We start from the raw sequence: 19,996 nt of genomic DNA, 5'->3' as shown, positions 1-19,996 counted from the left end.
GCAGGTTGGTAGCTGGTTTCACAGGTATGGAAACCAACTCAGAGATAGGCAAGGACTTGCCCAAGGTCATCAGAAATAAGTGGCAGAGGTAGGCTGACTGCTGAGCACAGTGCTTCTCCCCACGACCTGGATGGTAGCAGGGGGGAGACTCCTCCACCAGGGAGTTACATGCATTCCTTCCACGGCAGACTCCCCAACCCTGGGCCTCGGAGGCTCACGACAGCCTTGCCTTCAGAAAAGCCCAGGCTCCTGTGGTCCAAGCCAGCCCGCTCTAGCCTCTCTCCCCATCGATCCCAGGCAGCAGCTCAAGGGGACCCGGGAGGGGTCTCTGAGTTTCATTTGTTCCTGCCCTCAACCCTTGCTTTGGGGGCTTCTTCCCAGGACACTCGAATCAGAAGACAATACCTTCTTAGGGAATCAAAACAATATCCTTCCTCAACTCGCCACCAAATCCTAATTCTCTGCCCTCTGCCAAGGAATCCTACTAGGTCTGCTCTTCCTTTCAACAGCTCCTCCTCTTCCTCTCAGGTCTCCTGGGCTTTCTCTCCGTTGCCTCTCCTGCAGGGCAGCATTGCTCCTTTAACCTCCTTTAACTAAACCTTGTAACTGGGAAGCTTGAGTAAGTCACTTAAACATTTAAGACTCAGTTTCCCAATTATAAAAAACAGTTGTGGAGAGAAACAAATTGTCTTAACATGTGACCATGCCCAGCACAGAACTTGGCACACAGGGACACAACAAATGGAAGTTTCCTTCCTCCCGTTCCCAGAGATCTCAAAAGTTTTAGTTTTTGGTCTCTAAAGTATATTGAAAAATTGGGTGAGTGAGGTACTGCCTGAGGGTAAAGCTCCCTTGACCAGGGGACAAAAAACAGCTCCCTCTATATGCTTTCCCGGTCTGCCCAACTCCTAGGGGAGTGGCAAGAGCACCCAGCCAGAGGCACCAAGCCAAGGTCAGTGACCAGGCCGAGAGCCCAGAGCCTCCTGGGAGAGTAAGTTTAAATGAGTAAATATGGTCCCGCCTGGGTGTGGCCAGTGACAGGCCAGAGCTTCGGACAAGTCCTTCCCCTCCCAGCCTACAGCAGAAAGGAGAGAAATCAGACAGCAGGCACAGCTGCTTCCCACTGCCAGGCTATTGGGGTCCTACGCAGAGCCAATAAACAGCAACTCCCTGTCTCCACACCTGCCAGGACTGGGCAGAAGCAGGGCTCGGCACTCAGGAAAGGGAGGTTGTGGCCTAGGCCACAGGAAAAGGAAAAAGGCAGAAGAGGAGGGCCTTGGGAATCACCTAGGCCAGGATCTGCCCCCAAATGCCTGAGGGTTCAATGCAGCCTTGATGGCTCAAGAGTGGCCTTGCTCATCGGGGGGAGCGGGGAGGGCAACAGAGACCAGCAAGACAAACCACCAAAACACCCAGGTGTTCCGATAACCGAAAGGCGAAACTCCTGTATATATCTAGGAAGCTGCAGCCCAAACAGGAGTGACTTACCCAGGGACACACAGTCAGTGTGAGGGGCAGAGGCAGGATGGGCCAGGACCACAGCGGCGGGAGGGAGTGAGGGGCAGGCATGGAAGTCAGCCAGGGCTCCTTGACTCACAAGTCATGCTCTTTATTTCGCAGACAGGGCTCCGTCTGCCCATCTGTGGTCTAACCTCAATCCCTCCTGCTCCAGTCAGCCCTTCTCTCTTCAGAGTTCTTGCTATGCCCTTCATCTTCTTGCCTCCAGTCCCCTCAACCCCATCCCCACTCGCCAATCCTTTAATCATCTTTGCCATTCGCTGCTCCCCACCTCCCGCAGGGCAGCAGCTGCTCCGCGGGTGTCTACACGCCCATGTGTGTGTGTGTGTGCTGCACACCTTCATGCATGTGTGCCACTAAATGCCAGGTGTATCTACACAAGACCCCTACCCATCCCCCTGCTTCTGGAGGAAAGGGGCCCAAAGGCTAGCTCTCCCACAGTTCTAGGACAAACTCTTCAAAATACTTTCAGCTTCAGGCAGGGGGAGAGAAAAGAAAAGAAAAATTTTAGGAGCCAAACAGCACCAATTCCACTAGACAAAGGTCAAGGCCTTTCAGTGGAGCTACTAGAGAAGAAAGTGCTTTAAGATCCTCTTCTTTCCTAGGCCAAAGTAGAGCCATCTCTCTCTCTGCAACCTAGCTCCACTGGGAAGTTCTTCCTGAAATCTAAGCTCCATCCTGCCTGCCATAATCATGGGCAGACAGGGCAACATGAACCACAGCACAGCCAGACAGACGTCCAGCTTCTAGAACAGAGCTTCTAGCACCGAACACTACCCTCCCCTCCATGAGTAAGTCACCAAACTGGGACAGAAGGACAGACGGTTGGCCGGACTCTGGCTCCATGACTGGCTCATAAAAGCCACCAGCGATTATAGTGATGCTGAGGCTGTGCTGGTCTTGCCACCATCTCCTCCTTCCTGTCAAAGGGAGATAATTGCCTCAAACCAGTTGGCCTTAGAGAGCCTGGAGAGTGTCCGCCATGGTCCCAACGGGTGGGGAGAACCCCACCACTACAGTGCCACAAGGCTCAGAATCTGACCCTTGATGATGGGTTCTAGGCCCACATGTGATCCTCATACCCACTTACAGAACCTGGGTGAACACCAACTATGACTTGTGTCCAAGAGATCAAGACCTATATTACAAACAGGCCATCAACTCCTCTTTTCCAGTAAGGCCACTACCCACCCTCTGGACTAGAGGGGCAGAGAAGCAGGGGACCTGGCTCAAATAGAACTAAGGAAATGCTGGGCCCACCCCTTTGTCCCTGGATTCCCCTTGTCCCCACGGAAGTACGCAGGTGGATGGCAAAGTGTCCGACAAGGGCCCACACCAGGCCAGGGTAAGCACTGAGATTCTGGACCCAGTGCCAACCAGGCAGGGCACGGGGCCCAGCTGGCCAGGAAGAGAAGGTTGACAGAACGGGGAGAGGGCCAGGCCTCTGTAGGGGCACGAGGGCCAGGGACGACCACAGCAGAGGACCTTCCCAGGGCAGGGTCAGAGAAGGAAGGTAGGAAGGCCTGGGCCATCATCAATGAGGGCCTAACTACGAGGCCTCCTCAGGGGCCAAGACACCCCCTCCCCAACCTCCTCGCTGCTGCTCCTCTAGCCCCCAACCTGAAGAATCTCCCTCCACCTTCTCCCAGGAAAGACCTAGGGAAGAGTAAAAAAAAAAAAAAAAAAAGAACACCCTGCTGGAGAGAGATTATATAACAGCAGCCAGAAAGACTATCATATCTCCCAACCTATGAGAAGAGCCAGGAGCCAAGAGAGGCAGAGTCAGGAAGCCCAGGCCCTCCAGCCCAGGGGGACCAGGCACAGTGTGTGGTGGACAGTGGACAGCACCTGCCCCCCTTCCAAGTCCTCCACCACCGTTTCAGGCATTGGGTACAGGGTACAGCAGACAGATGCTCTAGCCCACTCCCCCATGCCCGTTCCTCCACACAAGGGTTTTGATGCTCTCCGGGTCCTGCTTTTGTCTTTGGACCATGGACTCCCAGAACAAGGATTGTAGGGCTTCCTTCCCAGAGTCTCTCCCTACTATGAAGCTCTGCCTGAAAGAGTGGAAAGACTAAAGCTCTGACACAGATTTGCTGGGTGACCTCAGGTAAAAAGCTCAACCTCTCTGGTCTCTAAAGGAGAGTGAAAGCTCCTCCTTTCCCCGGAGAAACCAGAGACCCCTCCCCTTACAAATGTACATGTGCACGTATACATACCCACACATGCAAACACGCATGGGCTATACGGGGGGGTGGTCAAGGGAGTTACAACAAAGAGAATGTGACCACTGAGACCCAAGGGCCCAAATAACCTATGATGGGGCAAGTGAGGAAAAAGCCATACATAAGCTCCAGTGTCCCCCAGTCACCCCATATAAACAGGTTGTCAGCCACTCCCACAATGATCCCACCCCACCCCCATCTCCTGCTCAACACACTGGGAAACCACAGGAAGGAAATTCATTCCCAGGCAGGCCGTGGGAGCTGGGACAGGCAGGCTAACTCCTGGGGCGGGTGTGACCCAGCGGGTGGACATCTGTGAATACTGACATGTGCCTTTTCAACGCTCTCCTCAGCTACTAAGACCTTCCTGTTGAGGGTTTGGAGGGGAGTGGGAGGTAGACAGCTCCCTAACTCCAAAACACTCAGTCTCAGGCTGGCCTGGGCTCCCCTCCTATCTCCAGGCCAGAGCAGCCCAAGGTCACCGCCCCAGACGGCAAACTTCCCATAGTCCAGGCTGGCCCCTGAAGTGCTGCAGAGACCCACTGAAGGGATAGGGGGATGGGTGGATGAGAGCCACCCTCACAGACCAAAGAAATCAGGCCTCTGAAACTCAAAAGGGGGGCTGGGCACAGGAAAGGGGGACACAGGATCCGCCCACCGGACCCTCCCCCAACCCATCAACAATTCACCCTGCAAGGGGAGGCAGAGAGCCTCCCACTCAGAAGGGCAAACCTGGAATAACCCAGTCAGTGGCTCCAAGTGTGCCCATGCCCAGGAGCCCTCCTTTCGTGAGGAGACCCCAGAAGGCTGCTGAGAGGTCAGCGTGATTCACTAGGGGGAGGGGGCGCCTTTCCCCCATCTCTGTAAGACCTGAACCTGACAGGACAACCTCATAGGACGGAGGCTGGCACTGGAGTGAGGAACTAAACACGTCTTGCTCTTCTTGGCACACCCTCCCAAAAGCCCCCAACACTCCCTAGACCCCCACTCCCAGCCCAGTTCAGCCTGTCATAGGTGGAGAGAGGGACTGGAGAACTCTTGCCCAGATGTTGAACAGCTGCAAACTTCTGGCCAGAGGGTTCTCCAGCTGGGGCTGCTGACGAACCAGATCAGGGGTCTCGGAAGCAGGGCTAGGAGGTCCCAAGGAAGGGTCCTGCGTGCCCACCTCCGTGGCGACTCCGCGTCCCAACTCCACAGGCACCCGGCAAACACGGCCCCGGAGACACACACTCACACACCCCAACCCACCACCCCGGTGTCATCTGAACAACATCCCCCCTCCCTCCCCCGCTTCCCAAACAGCTGCGGCTCCCCCCGCCCCCACCCTCCCGCCGCCCTCCCAGGCCCCCTTCTGCACCATTTCGGGCCAAGGAGGAGGGAACAGGCGGCAAGAGGAGGGAGAGGGAGGGAGGCCCGGCTGTTAAAATGTCAGTCGCGCCCGGCTGTCACCGGAGACCCTTTCTGAGGATGGCGCCCCTTCCTAGACCACTCCGAGGCCGTCGTAAGCCCCGGACACCAACAAGCCGGCGCGCCCCCAATCCGCCCGTCCTCACCCCGTACTCCCAAAACCCAAGGGAATTACAGCCCACTCCACTTGTCCCCCACAGCCGACTCCCTAACACAAACAGTCCCCTATGTAATCCCCAACGCCACAAGAAAACAGCCAGCTCCGCGAGTTCCTGCCAGCCCAGGGGGCTACCCCATCCCACCCCTCAGGGGGACGGTCTAGACCACCCTCCACCCCAACCCCAGGACCGGGTGGGGGAGGGGGCCTCTTAAAGTGGTAGGCGCATTATTTTTCCGTACTCACCAGCCCAGCTGGGGGAAAGGGGGTGTTAGGGCAGGAAGGGGGTAGCCTTTGCCCCTTGTCCGGGGGATCTTCAACACCGGGAAGCCGCAGCTCCGGACGGGAGGAATAATAAATGAGGCGGGCGTCCGCGCGGGCCCTGGGCGGCGCCGGGGGGCCTGGGCCCCCGTCGTAGGAGCGGGGGCCAGCAGGCGGGCGGCGAGCAAGCGGGGGACCGGGGCCGAGCGCCCGAGCCGCCTCGGCTGTTGTTGATATTTTGCTTCCTTCCTCCTTTCGGGCTCCAAAGGTAACTCCTCCAGCCCCCGGGAGTCGAGGCCGACGTAGGCACAGCTCAGCCTAGCTTGAGGGGTGGGGGCAACGGGGGTGACGGACAGGCGGGGGGCCAATGGGAGGAACCTGTGGGGGTGGCGGGGCGGGGCCGGAGCAGGGGCGGTCCCGGAGACGTGGCCCCGCCTCTCGCTTCCCTTGGGCTGGCCAGGCCGGGCCGGGCCGGGCCGGGCCGGCTGCTCCACCCCACCGCCCTCCCAAGCTAGGCAGCAGCGCGGCAGCGGCAGATCCCTCCGCCTGCCGGGAGGGAGGGAGGAAGGGACGGAGCAAGGCAAAGTAGGGAGGCGAGACCCAGAGGCCTTTAAAGGGATCGGCCCGCGCCCATGGTGCCCTCTCGGAGCACGCCGGACGGCCGCCTAACGCTGCTGCCACCATGCGCTCAAGAAGGTCCTTTCCCGGGAGGCTCTGTGAGCAGCACGCACACTCTCACAGACACGCACGCTACCTCGGCATTCCCCCCACCCCAGCCCCAGGAGAGTTGAGAGATGGGAGTCTAAGTAGATAAATTAAGAGGAGACTGTAAGTGGTGAAAAGATTCCATCTCTCCCACTTGGTGTGTGACAAAGCCCCACTTAAAGGGAGACGTTCTTTTCTTGGGGGGTTACCTAGCGAGCTCAGTTGCTCCCTCTACCTGTGACGGGCCCCTCCCCTCTCAGGGCTCGGTAGACGCCCAGCAATTTAAAGCGACAGCTCATAGTTCTTGGGTGACCTAATCTCCAGTGCCTGCGGCCGCAGAGCACTTACTGCCGAGGGGGCAATTTAAAGGGGTGGGACCCTAATTCCCCCCTACCCCCACCCACCGCACAGGAAGCACCAGAAGCATCTTATTAAAGAAGCAGTAGTAGCCCTTTAAAAAAAATTTTTTTTTCTTTTAAATTCCTGGTTGCCCCAGGGCGTGGTGAATCTTTAAATGCCCTACAACAGGAGTGTCAGTGTCATGCCTACTGAACAACTGACCTGTCAGGCTTCCGCTCCAGCATCCCTGATACTTCCAAGTCCTGCTGTTTTCTACCTGGAGCTTGAGGAAATGATTGAATCTGGCTTAGATCTCAAAGAACCTTGCAGAACAGAAGAGCACTCAGTTCTTTACACACCGTGATTTCTATCTGGCTGGGTCTGATTCACCGGACAAAGAATTCTGGATTAGTGATGGAGAGACCAACGTATACAGAGAGAGGCGGCATGTCATGGTGGTTAAAAACGTCAGCTTTGCCGTCAAGTTGCCTTGGTTGAAATCCTTACTCCACCATTCATTAACTGTCAACACAGGCACATTATTTAACTTTCCTCTACCTCATGATCCTCAATGGGTAAAATGGAGATGGCGATAATAGTGCCTAACTCATAAATTTGGTGTGAAGATTAAATTAGTTCATATACATAGATTGCTTAGTGCAGTGCCTCATACTGCATTATATTAATATTATAGTAACTCCGACCTTTGGACCAAGGGTTGGTCTGCAAAGACCCCTTTAGGCCTCTGTTAGCCCATGCAAGCCTCAAAGGAGACAAATTCAGTGGAACTGCTCTGCAAATAGGTTGGAGGCTTATCTTGTATGTCCTAAGACAGGAAGCCAGCAGGCTCCTATTTCCTTGGCCTCAGTTTCCGACCCTTCCACCCTATCCCGCCTTCAGGAAACCTGATTTGTACAATGTCCCTCTTTCTCTCCAAATGTAGCTTCCTAGTTCCTCATTGGATCTGGGAGACAAGGTTCCCAACACCAGACGATGTCAATTCTCCCTGCTAGGCAGAACTAGCTTGCCCAAAAGACTTCAGGGTAGGCAGGGGGAGCCCATCTGCCCCTTCCCCAAGGACTTGGAGAAGAATAGATCCTTGTGCCAGGCTTGAGGCTGTGACAGTAGCAGGATGGGAAAGTGCCCCCCCTCAAGTGGGGAACCTCCCCTCACTTGTGGCCTCTATTTTTAGTGCTTCCCTAGGCTCTAGCTGGAGAAACCGTTTAGTCATCAGGGTGTTTATTTTCCGGCTGTTTCCGACGTTGGGAAAGCAGAATGTTGAGACTGGAGAGATCCAGGGCTGCTGTAAAAGACTTCTTAGGAACAGGCCTGAGAACTTAGCCTTCAGACCACTGGGTCCCAGAGCTTAGGGGGAAGAAAAAAGAAAGAAAGAAAAAACCAAATTGGGCAGGGGGCAGCCAAGCCCCCAGGAGACCAGGAAAGCAGGAGTCTCAGCCTGCCTCCAGTTTTGAGGCTCTCCAAGCCAGGGAAGCTTCTAGCTCCAGCTCTACTGGAAGGATTCTCTCCAAAAACATAAACACCCCCAAGAACAAATTCCTTCCTAGGGCCAATTCGAAGAATCCCACTCTGAACTTCTTATATATTGGTGTGGTGTGCCTCCGCCAACTACAGCGCTAGCCAATCTCAAGCCTGAGGCAGGCTTGTCAGGGCTATGATTGGCTGGCTGGTTCTCCCAGTCTTGGAATGTTGGGTCCTTAACAAAGGAATGAGGAAGGAAGGTGAGTCACCTGGGGAGGGTTTTAAAGGGCCAGGAGCAGGAGGGAAAAAGGAGGGGAGGGAAAAGCTCAGTGGGTGAGATAGAGTGTGCAGGGACTACCCCCCCAGATGCTGACATAATTCACTGGAGAACAGAGTAGGATAGGCTGACACTTTAAGTGGGAGAGAGTTTAGAATATAGAGAAAACTTCCTGAGAGAGGAAAAGTAACAAATACAAAGCCTTAATTTTCATGGACAAAGAAACAGGTCTAAGGAGTAATGCTGCTAGAAGTTAGATCATGGAAATAAGGACTTCCTGAAAGTGACTCACTAAATCTTTTACTTCTGGCCCCTGGACTTCCCATCCCAGAGTTCTCTGGGTGGAAAATGCCTGAGCAGGCTCAGACTCTGGCTCTCCTTTTTCCTCCTCCCCCTCTGGCTACTCACTCATCTCTCCTAGAGGAAAGTTACCTAACCACTCAACGCTGCTGTAACATCCCCTAGGAGTCAGACACTTAGATGTCCACTGAAGTCTTAAAAAGAGTGTGTAAACTCCTCTCTACTGTATCATCTTCGTAAGTTTATATGGCAAAGGGACTTCAAAAATTTTATTCACCCCTTCCCAAGCATCCCTAATCTAACTTAATTTGAAAAGGTTTTTCCATCCTCATCCCCTCAAGGGCTGTTTCTCTACCTGCCTGTTGTTCTATAACCCTAGGAAGCCATTACTGCAGGTGAAGCCCCAAATCTATCTGGCTACTAGGTTGGCCCCCTCTCACCTTCTCAGCCATCAGAACAATCTCCAACCCCCTAACTCCATCCCCTCCTCCCTTCCACTGGCTGATCAATCTTCCTCTAGTTTTTGAGTGATCCCAGCAATCGCTCCCCACATCTGCCACCTTGCTTGGGAGGGGAAAGATCACCAGCAGGTGTACAGTAGGTAATCCTGTGGATGCATTCTTTGTGTGGACTTGTGAATCATCCTGCACCTGCTTGTATAGTGCTCTCTATTCTGCTATCTACCTCCTCAGTACACTCCATTCTGTACTGACATTTTTGGTTTCCAATTCTCTTCCTCACCAGATCCTGAACCCCTTGAGGGCAGCCGTCTAACTCAACTTTGGGTCTGCAGGGCTTTCCAGGGCCTGGCACAGAATGTGCTCAGCAAATGTGTTACATGAACATTTGTGTGTGTGTGTGTGTGTGTGTGTGTGTGTAGCTGTGTATCTGAATTGAGATTATAAAAACCTTTATTGAACACCTCTATTTGTCTAGTGATAACTGTGCTAGCTCAGGGATGGGGCTCTGGTCCGGGGGCCCCAATAAGACCCTGTAGGCCAGAGTTGGGGGGGTAGGGCGGAGTCAGGCAGAGAGGTGTCAGGCTGTACTGGCAGAGCTGTGCCCCAAGCTCAGTGCCAGGCCTGGGGCAAAGGGCAGACGGCCCACCCTGGAGCTGAAAGGGGCGGGGAAGGTGCCAAAGCTGGGTCCTCGGTCAGTGCATCTCCCACACATGAGTTCCCTGCCCCCGGCTGGGCAGGATGTGGTGGCAGCTGCAGGAGGGTGGGCAGGATGTGGGGGTGGGGGCAGCTGAAATGCTGCCTGACAGTCGTCTCCCCAGCTCCTCCCTCCTTCTCTCTTGGCCCCCCCATCCGCCCCCTCCCGCTCACGTGCTCCCAACCCAGGCACCTACGGACTATTTCCCCCTTTCCGCGGAAGGACATAATTGTTATCTCAAACTTGAGTCACCAACGACTTCAGCTGTGCCATGCCTTTTTCTTGCTCCACACCCCAGGAAGGAAAGTTTGCCAAATACACATTTCTTTAATGCCCTGATCACTATCCCGGGAGTGGCCCCTTTAAATGCAAATTAACCGCCTTCTCTCTCGCCCCCCCACCCCCATCCCAACTTCTTTCCTCGTGCCCAGACTCCACCAGCTGCCATTGACGTCACGCGTGCGTCAGCGTCGCCAGCCCAACCAGACGACACGTGGGGGGAAGAAGGTAGTCTTAAAGGGACAGACGCTCGCGGCCTGCCAGGTTTCTGCTTTGAGATTTGGCCTTGGAATGAAATGGGATGTGGAAAAATCTATTGGTGCAGGAACAGATGCAGGGTAGACGTTAGGAAGGACTTGCCAGAGTAGGAGGGTGTATTCTCAGTCAGGCCTTTCTTTAAGATTCCCCAGAAGTTTGGGTATTTGTATCTGGGAGAGAAACCCAGGGGCAGGAGGAGCAAAACAACTGTGAAGGTGAAGGAGGCTTGGCGTTTAAGACTCGCCCAATTATAATTTCAGCCTTTCCCCTATTGCTGCCCAGCATGTCCATGTCCATGCAAGGACTTCGTTCACTTCTGTAACCTCAGCACCTAGAACAGAGCACGTAATAGGTACTCAATTTAAGTATAATCCTCCCACCCTATGTGTGGGGGGATTAGTTCCAGGACATCCGCCATATCAAAATCCACTAAAGTTCCCCCATATAAAATGGCATAGTATTTGCATATGACCTATGTGATTCCTCCCATACACTTTAAATCATTTCCAGATTACTTACAATACCTAATACAATGTAAATGCTATGTAAATAGTTGTTATACTGTGTTTAGGGCTGCGGTCCCCAACTCCTGCTAAGTGGTACCAGTTGGTGGCCTGTTAGGAACCAGGCCACGGAGCAGGAAGTGATCGGCAGGTGATCGAGAGCGAAGCTTCATCTGTATGTACAGCCGCTCCCTGTCGCTCACATCACTGCGTGAGCTCTGCCTCCTGTCAGATCCAGCAGAGGCACTGGAAGGCAAACCCTACCGTAAACTGCACATGCGAGAGATCTAGGTTGCGTGCTCCTTATGAGACTCTAATGCCTGATGACCTGAGGTGGAGCTGAGGCGGTGATGCTAGCACTGGAGAGCGGCTGCAAATACAGATTATCGTTGGCAGAGAGATTTGACTGCACAATAAATGTAATGCACTCGAATCATCCCAAAACCATCCCCCCCACCCCCGCTATCCCATCCATAGAAAAATTGTCTTCCATGAAACTGGTCCTTGGTGCCAAAAAGGTTGGGGACCGCTGGTTTAGGGAATAATGACATGGGAAAAAAGTCTGTACATGTTCAGTACAGAAACAGTTTTTTTTTTCAAATATTTCCGATCCGAGATTGGTTGAATCCATGGGTGCAAATGGCTAACTCTATTTGTAGAAGGAATGAATTAACCCACTGAGTCCAACGCAAAGCCACCTTCTTTAGAAGGCTTTCTCGAATTGCCCCACCCAGCACCCACAGCACGTGAACACCCGGCTTAAGACAGTTTCACTCTCTTTTGAACGCTCGGAGCATTTAATGAACTTGTCTCTTTCTTTCCCGCATTAGAGACCACAGGGGCAATGGTTTAAGAGTACAGAGCTTGGAATCATATAAATTTTGGTCCCAATTCCATTAATATTGTTTACTAGTTGAGTGACTTTGGACAAGTCTCTTCACCTTAGTTATAGTAAGTGTCGTATGGGACCAATGCTACTTAGACCCAGATTTGCTGTGAGGATTAAATGGGACGATTTCTGTGAAGCTCTAATGTGGTACCTATTGCAATAATTGTGGGGGGTAGGTTTTAATTGCGGGCTATCTCCCCCACTAAACTGAGCTTCTCAAAAACAAGGAACTTGCCATACTAATTTATTCACAGTACCAAGGACAATATGAGGCTTATAATTGGTGCCTTAAAATGTTTGTTGAATGAATAAAAATGAATAAGTGGAGTCTGGAGGAGTGACGCACACCTGTAGTCTCAGCTACTGGGAAACTGAGGCAAGGATTGCCTCAAGGATTGCTTGAGTCCAGCAGTACGAGACCAGTCTGGGCAACATAGTGAGACTTCATCTCTTTAAAAAAAAAATGAGTGAACAATTTTAGTATTTAACACAATTTGACCTAAACCCACCCCTGAAGTTGTTATCCAAAGGAAGAAAACATTACAAATGCCCCCCTTACTGCCTCCCTTTTCCCCTCTGTGCCTCAGCTTTTAAAGCTCTGTGGTCAAACGTTAAGGTAGAGTTGAGGTTAATCTCTGCAGTTGAACCAAAAGTACCGTATTCTGCAAACAAGCCACAGATGCTTGGTCTGTGACGGAGACCTAGAGTGGGGAGGAGGGCTCCTGACCTGTCCGCATCCTCGGCTCAGCCACTGAAACCCGTCCCAAGAAACCCAGGTGGGGCTTCTGCCAGGGACAGAGGGCACTGGAAGGGAGCTGGAGGAGGAGAGCTTCTTCCCCAGGCACTAAGTCATCTTCAGCTTTTCTTCTCTGGAGCCTTGTCCTTCCCCTCACCAATTCCTCTCCTCTTCCTGGCTCTGCCTCCCACTCCCCACCCCAACCTTCATTCCCTCCCTGGCTGCCGGTGGCTGTAGGGGAGGGAGGGACAAGACCTCCTATCACCTGATTCCAGCTCCCTGGCCAGAGGAGCAGTAGGCACCTGGTCCTGCTTCAGCCTGTCTTGCAGCTGCTTAGCGATCTGATTTGCAATATCTGTCACCATCTCTGAAGTAGAAGGCCTGACAGACAACTGCTCCTGCCAGGGGAGTAGCTATGACCAGAAAGAAGTGAGAACCCTCTTTTTCCTTGAAGAAAAGGAAGCAGTCTGAGACCCTCCTCTGGCTGAGAGTGACCTTGTCAATACAAGGAACCCTGGGGGGTTCGGGTGGGTTTCCCCCACAGGAATCTCCCATCAGCCTTGATGCTAGCTCCACCCCCTGCATGGGTGGGGTGACACCTAGGAGCACTGTGTTCCAGAAAACCCCAAAATAACCTGCCTTTGCTGTCCGGCTGCTATTTCTGTCCATCTTGTTTAATTATTCAAACCCAAGTTGGGGAGTGAACTATAAAAAGCTCTCCTACTCGGGCACCCAGAAGAGCTGGGAGACTCGCCAGGTTGCAATAGCAGCAGACCACAGGGTTTGGGTGAGGCCACTTGGTCCGGCCTCCTGCCTGAAAGTTCCTTCTGCTGTGTGTCTGCTTCCTCTGTTAGAAGGCAGAATCCAGGCCTCCCTCCCTAAAGCTCCTTTGTGCCCTCAGTTCAGAGTCCTTCCAGCCCCTGGGCTGCCTGGGAGCTGGTCTCCACCCCATCCCCCCTTCACTCTGGAAGTATTTCCTCTCAACTGTCCCTTTGCTGACCTGCTGCCGAGTCTGGCTTCTTAACCCACAGATAATACTGTGAGACCCAGGCATCAGCGACCGAGGGAGGTGGGGTGGCAGAGGACAATCAGGTTGACACAGAGACAGAGAGATGGACACCATGCCCTTGCATGGCACTCACTATCGGCTGGGGGCAGAGAGCGCTGTTCTGGCTGAGCAGCTCCTGGCCATACAGGGGCCTCTTCTGGAGCTTCTTTTGGGACCTCTGACATTGCAGCGGGAGGTATGGAGGTAAGGCAGGAGGAAGGTCCTTCTTTTCTGGGCCTAGCCCTCTTCTAATTGGCCCAAGTCCAATGGCAGTTTCCATTGAAGCAGAAGCCCAGGGCGGCTCAGTGAGAAAAGCAAGACTTCCCTGGGGGTCGATTCTGTGACCCCCTCCTACCACAAGCCTTTCCTACTAAGGTGGTAACGAGGGGTTGTGGCCATGGTTACTCAGACTATGTGGGGTTGTCACAGTGACTGGCCCTTGGAGGTGGGGAGAGGGGATTCACGTCAGTGAAGGGGAGCTGGCAGGTACACAGGCTGAGCAGGAAGAGGCGCAGGAGAGGCTGGGATAGCCACAGAGACCCAGAGACACGTGTGTGGAGGAGGGCTTCCAGGATGGACAAAAGGACAAGGGGCAGCAGAAGTGACACTCGAGCCCCAGGAAAGGCAGAGACCACAGGAGCAGACCCAGAGACCCAGGGCAGACAGAGGGGCAGACACCTGAGAGCACAGAAGAAGCGTGAGGTGCCCAGTATGGGAGGGGGGACCGGCAGCTGGGCAGGAGCCAGGCGCAGGGGAGCCTGGCAGGACTTTCCCGGAGACAGTGTGGGACCTGAGCGTTAAGAAGAGCCTTGGGTTTCACGCTCAGGCCTATTTTGGGGCTTGTTCCCACGCGTTCCCCGTCAGCAGCAGTGGCAGCTCCTGCAAGGTCCAGCCCGTCTCCGCCTGCTGCGGCTGCTACTAGAGCTCCTAGGGGAGGTTGCTGAGGTTTGGGGAAGCGGCGCCGTTGCTAGGCAACAAGAGGCTGTGCACCTGGAGGGCACAGGAGGGGGCCCTGGCACCGTTTGTACTGGGGGAGGCAGGGAGACAGTACAGGCCGGACAAAGCTCAAGGCTCCCTCTGCACCCTCCCCGCGACGGTCGCGGAGGAGGGAGGTACTCCATCACTCGTGAAGCCTGTTGAGTAGATGAGTGATCCTTCTCCGACTGTTGTGATTGTGTGTGCCAACCTGTGTGGCTGGACTATCTCTGAGAGTGGGCAGGATGGGGGCTAGGGCACGAAAGACAAGGTGAAGCCTTTCCCAAGACCAATCTCGTAGGAGGCGCTGAGGACTTGCCTTTCTGTTACAAGGTGGGAACCTCCGTGGCAATGCAAAGGCCCGGGGGTGGAAACTTGGTGGGGAAACGACAGAATGGGAAGAGAAGCTGGGTGGGTGTGGACGTGCGCTGGCCTCCCAGTCACAGAGGCTACCGAGGAGCCTGCAGAGGAGCACGACAGCAGGCGTCCCCCACCCGTTGGCCGTCTGCTGGACTCGGTGTTCTCCAAGCTCAAGCTCTCCGCTGTGTTTCATTTTCTTCTCTGATTATTTATTTATTGATTGATTTTTATTCGTAGGTGGACTGGAGTCTGACAGAGGTAGCCATCCGTGGGGAAGGACTCTATTCTTTCTCCTTTGAGCCCTGCCACCCACCTGTGTCTCTGACAGGTCTGTGGACCTGTAACTGAGGAGCAGCTCAGGCCGCCACTCAGGGTTGGCACAGGGCCATCACCACCCTTTTTCTGTCACTTCCTGTATTGGTTCCACTCCTACCCAGAAGAGAGCACCTTCATTCAACAAGCATTTATTAAGCACCGTGGTGTGCCAGCCACGGTGCTGCGGAAGTGGCGGTTGACACCCAGTCCCTCCGCTGTAGGGACAGTCTGCTCGCTGGAATCTCGGCAGGCTCCTGTCCCACCATCAGACACTCCCCTTGCACACGGTGCACGGACTGGTTAATAGCTTCTTGCCGTCTGTCCTGGCATGATCCCCAAATTCCTCACGGCACGGGGTGTGCTCGGCCCCCTCCTTCCCTCGGTACAGGCGAGGGAGTCGCGAGCCTTCCGTCTCCCATGCCCCAAACCCGGCCCCAGAGGGCTGCGCTGCTGAGAAGACATGAGAGAGACGGATGAGAGGCCTTCTTCTTCCTGACCCAAACAAAGATACAGTCTTGGGGATAGGAAGGGTACAAGCGTGTTTTGTCTTCGTTCCTGCTTTGTGCCGGGCATCCGAAAGGCATCACGTGTGCTATTTTCATCATCATACACTAGCGCATCTGACAAAGGATTAGCATCCTCGTTTTACAGATGATGGAACTAAAGCACAGAGAAGCTAAGGAACATATTCATGTTCATACAGCAACAAGTGGCTGTGGGGTTCCGACCTAGGACTGTCTGTGCCCAGCCAAGGGTCAAAGGAGAAAAACAGCTTCGGCTTCACCACTGGGAGGAAGAGAACAGTGTTCACAGGGACGCTGCAGGGGCCCAGGGCGCCACGCAGAGGGGAGATGGTAGAGTGTGGTTAGGAAAATACCTCATGAATTCAGTGTTGAAAGTGCTAATGAGAAAGAACATGGCACCGAAAGATCCAGTGTGGTCACGCAGGGACCTCTGGATTACTCAGACTTAGAGAAGGCTAGAAGAGAAGGCCAGGTCAAACAGACCTGAGATCCGATCCCAGCTCAGTCATTTTCTAGCTGTGTGAGCTTGGGGTGAGTCACTGACCCTCTCTGAGCCTCAGTTTCCTCAGTGATAACGGAAGAGCGGTACTCATAAAGTGCTGCAAAGATTGCGACAGGTAATGTGAATAATGTGCGGCGTGCTTTGTTGCCTTGCAACAATGGATGGGGACTCTCCTTGCATCCTCCACAGGAGACATGTAACCAAGGCCAGTCCAAGAGGTGCAGACCTGTTGGTGTAGTAGCAGGAAGCCCAAAGCCTGTGGAACACGCAAAGGTCTGCAAAAAGACCTCTCTCTCTGCAGGGTGTCATATTCGGAGCAAGAGTATCAAGAAAGGCCAAAAAAGGGGCTTCTCCTGGAGTAGGTAGAGTAGTGGTGACAGATGGAGGAGGGACTGTAACTCCCAACTCTTTTTTCTTCCTGTTTCTCCCCTAAGACAGACGTTTGGAGTGGAAATAAGAGAACTGAAGTACTGGAAATGTGAGCGCTGAATCTACAGCTCCATTCGTTCAGTGACTTCCTATCTCCACCCTGTTGAGTTCAGCAGAGGCACTGGGGGAGCTTGCCCAGATGGTCATGGTGGCCTTGTCCCCAGTGTGTGAGGAATAGAAGAGGTGCCAAAGACTAGAGGTAGAAATAGGTTCTAAACAAACTTTAAGAGGGGGGTAAGATATTTTCAAAACTCCAGACTTTAATCCCCACAACCACTGTGGAAGGCTAGAGAAGAAAGGGGGGATCCCCGGGAGCTAGTTGGGGTTCACCAACTAAGCCCTACTCAAATGAGTGTGGGCAACACCTGGAAGATGTGAGCAGTGCAGAGACTCTCGGCCCCACTCCAGACCTACGAATCACAGTTTGCATTTTAATGAGAATCGTAGGGGATTCAAATGTGCATTCAAGACTGAGATGCACTGCTGTAACCTGTTCTTGGATCCTATGCGCCGGTGAGTGGTTTTGAATGTGCCACGCAAAGCTAGGAGTTCTCTTAAGAGCATCTTCCTCGAGGAGAGAAGAGAGGAGAGGAGAGGAGAGGTCAGGTCCTGTGCAGGGCAGGGTTCTGCCTCCTTTGCCCTGGTGGCTTCATTCACTTGTTTTAGACAGTAGGCTTCCAACTAAGCCTTCTTTTGAAGAGCCAGGCTACAGCCAAAGATGTTTGAAAATCATCTGTGCTATGTTATAGAACATCTGTGCTGTGGAATGCTGCACAGCCTTACAAAGCATGAACTGGATCTGGGCCCAGTGACACAGAACAGTCTCAGAGACAAATTGTTCAATGAAAAAAGCAAGTCTCAGTGCAATCTATGTAATAGGCCATTTATGCAAATCAGCATGTATGGATATATGTGTATTAATCAACTATCTAAACTTAGTGGCTTAAAACAACAATCGTTATTATTATCACTGCTTGTGGTTGTGGGGATGGATTGGATTCAGCTGGATGGTTTCACCCAGGGTTTCGTGCTGCTGCAGTCTGACAGGGTTCGGGTCAAGAGTCTTCTTTAAGGCTTCTTTACAGGTCTGGTACCTAGCTGGGGACACTCAAGCAGGTGGCATCCATAACAGCTACAATCTCTTTCTCTCTCTAGTCTCTCCATGCGGTCACTTCAGCATGAGGGCTTCAGGGTAGCCAGACTTCTTGCAAAGAGGCTTAGGGTGAGGCCAGGTGTGGTGGATCCTGTAATCCTAGCACTCTGGGAGGCCGAGGCGGGAGGATCGCTTGGGGTCAGGAGTTCGAGACAAAGAGGCTTAGGGCTCCAAAAGCATTATCCTGAGATAGGGAGCCAAGGGGAATCATCATTGCTTTTTGTTACCCAGCCTTGGGGGTTGCTTGGCATCATTCTGTCATACGTTAATTGAGACAGTCACAGAGGCCTGCCCCGTTCTAGGGTAGGGGACAGAGCCTCCACCTCATGGGGATTGGCAAGGTTTGGGAAGAGCCTGGGGGTTGGGAAATGGTGTTGTGGCCATTTTTGGAAAACACATTCTGCCACAATATGAGCATATACATGAAAGCAAATGTGTAGAAAGAAGACCTGGATGGATCTATACCAAACTGCCAACAAGGCTTACCTTTGGGGAAGGTGAAGATGTATGTTGCCTTATTTTTGTATGTATTACTTGAGTCTTTTACATTGAGATGATGTATATGTTATTTTATGTGTTTAATGAAAAGGAAACTAAACAGAAAAAGGAAAAGTAAAACTTTGCAGTAAGCTTTTCATAATAAAAGGGTTTAATAGATTGGTATTTCTGAGGAATGTCACATAATGCATCTGAATTTCATGAAAACATTTAATTAGGTTGATTATAATATCTTTTAGATAAGATGCAGAAATGTGGACATCATATATTTAACAAATATTTATCGAGTGCCTACTGTGTGTTAATTGAACAACTATACTCAGAAAATCTTGTTAATAGATCGGTGTCGGCTTGGAGGGACATCTCTGGTAGCTCCATCCGTTGCCTCATCCTGTTTAGCACTTTTACTTGGAAAGAAAAAGCAGGCTTGTCAAGAAGGTGGCATCTTGGTGCAAAAAGACTTCAATATATTAGATTAAAACAGTGGGAAATGTTCAGCTTCATTCTTCCAGTTATCTATTGCTATGTAACAAACCACCTTAAAACTTAGTGGTTTAAAACAGAATTATTTTATTAATATTGTGGTTCTGGGCTCTACTGAGTTCAACTAGACAGTTCTTGTTTGAGATCTCTCAATATGGTTGCAGACAGCGGCTGGAGTCGTCTCAAGGCTTCCTCGTGTGTCTGGTTGTCAGCTAGGACCTTAGCCAGGAAGGTCAACAGGAACACCTACACTTGACTTCTCCATATGGCCTCGACTTCCTCACAACATGGCAGCAGGGTTCCAAGAGCAAATGCCCAATAGGACCACATGGAAGCCATACTTCGTTTTCGCTGTGGTTAGAAGCCTGCCCAGATTCAAGAGGAGGGAACATGAATGCCAGCTCCCAATGGGAAGAGTGGGATGCCCCAGTAAGAAGAGCATGGGGGATAGGAGAATTTGTTATGGCCATCTTAGAAAATACAGTCAGCTGCATTCACTAATTATCAAATAAAAACTAAACAATGATGCTTCCCTTCTTCTTTTCTTTTCTTTTTTTTTAGAGATGGGGTCTCACTCTGTCACCCAGGCTGGAGTGCAGTAGCTATTCACAGGCCTGATCACTCCTGGGCACAAGCAATCTACCTGCCTCAGCTTCCCGAGTAGCTGGGACTACAGGTGTGAGCCACAGTGCCTGGCCCCCTTTTACTTTTAAGTAACATTGACTCGGTTAACATAGAGTAAAGCCAAATCCTTCTGTATCAGGCCAGATGGGCTAAGTTACGCTGCAGTGATAGCCATCCCCCAAGTCTCAGTAGCTTAACATAATGAGAGTCTCAGTGCCAGACAGTGGCTGTCTGTCCAGGGTGCTAGTAGCTTTGGTGACTCAGCTCATGACATATTACACACAGGTTAGTAGGGGAGGCTCTACTCCACATAGTCACTCAGGGACCCAGACTGATGAAGGCTCTACCGTCTTGTAGCTGCACCATCTGGAACACAGATACCACATCAGGGAGGGAAAGATCAGAGAATAACATGGGATTTTTATTGCTTGAGCCTGGAAGTGACACACTATACTTCCAGCCATATTTTATTGGCCTAAACTAGTAATATAGTTCTGCCTAACTGCAAGGGGGCAGGAAATGTATCAGAGTAAATGCAGTTTTTGGTGAGTGTTTGGTGGTCTCTGCCACACCTTTATAGCCTTCAAAACCAAACAT

General features: G+C 52.4%; 1 protein-coding gene across 2 annotated transcripts in view; it reads right to left on the bottom strand.

The window, feature by feature from the left end:
- MEF2D (myocyte enhancer factor 2D) overlaps positions 1–5,904 on the bottom strand; it is a 33,484-nt gene extending 27,580 nt beyond the window's left edge. For both annotated transcript variants that reach the window (XM_012658879.1, XM_012658880.1), the window contains exon 1: positions 5,554–5,904. The gene's annotated coding sequence lies outside the window, so the exon portion shown is untranslated. The remainder of the gene's footprint in view (positions 1–5,553) is intronic.
- Positions 5,905–19,996: the final 14,092 nt, after the last annotated feature.

This window comes from Propithecus coquereli, unplaced genomic scaffold (assembly GCF_000956105.1).
Source record: "Propithecus coquereli isolate 6110/MARCELLA unplaced genomic scaffold, Pcoq_1.0 Scaffold59, whole genome shotgun sequence".
Lineage (NCBI taxonomy): Eukaryota > Metazoa > Chordata > Mammalia > Primates > Indriidae > Propithecus > Propithecus coquereli.
The sequence above is the reverse complement of the archived record's forward strand: the minus strand, read 5'-3'. Positions and strand labels throughout refer to the sequence as shown.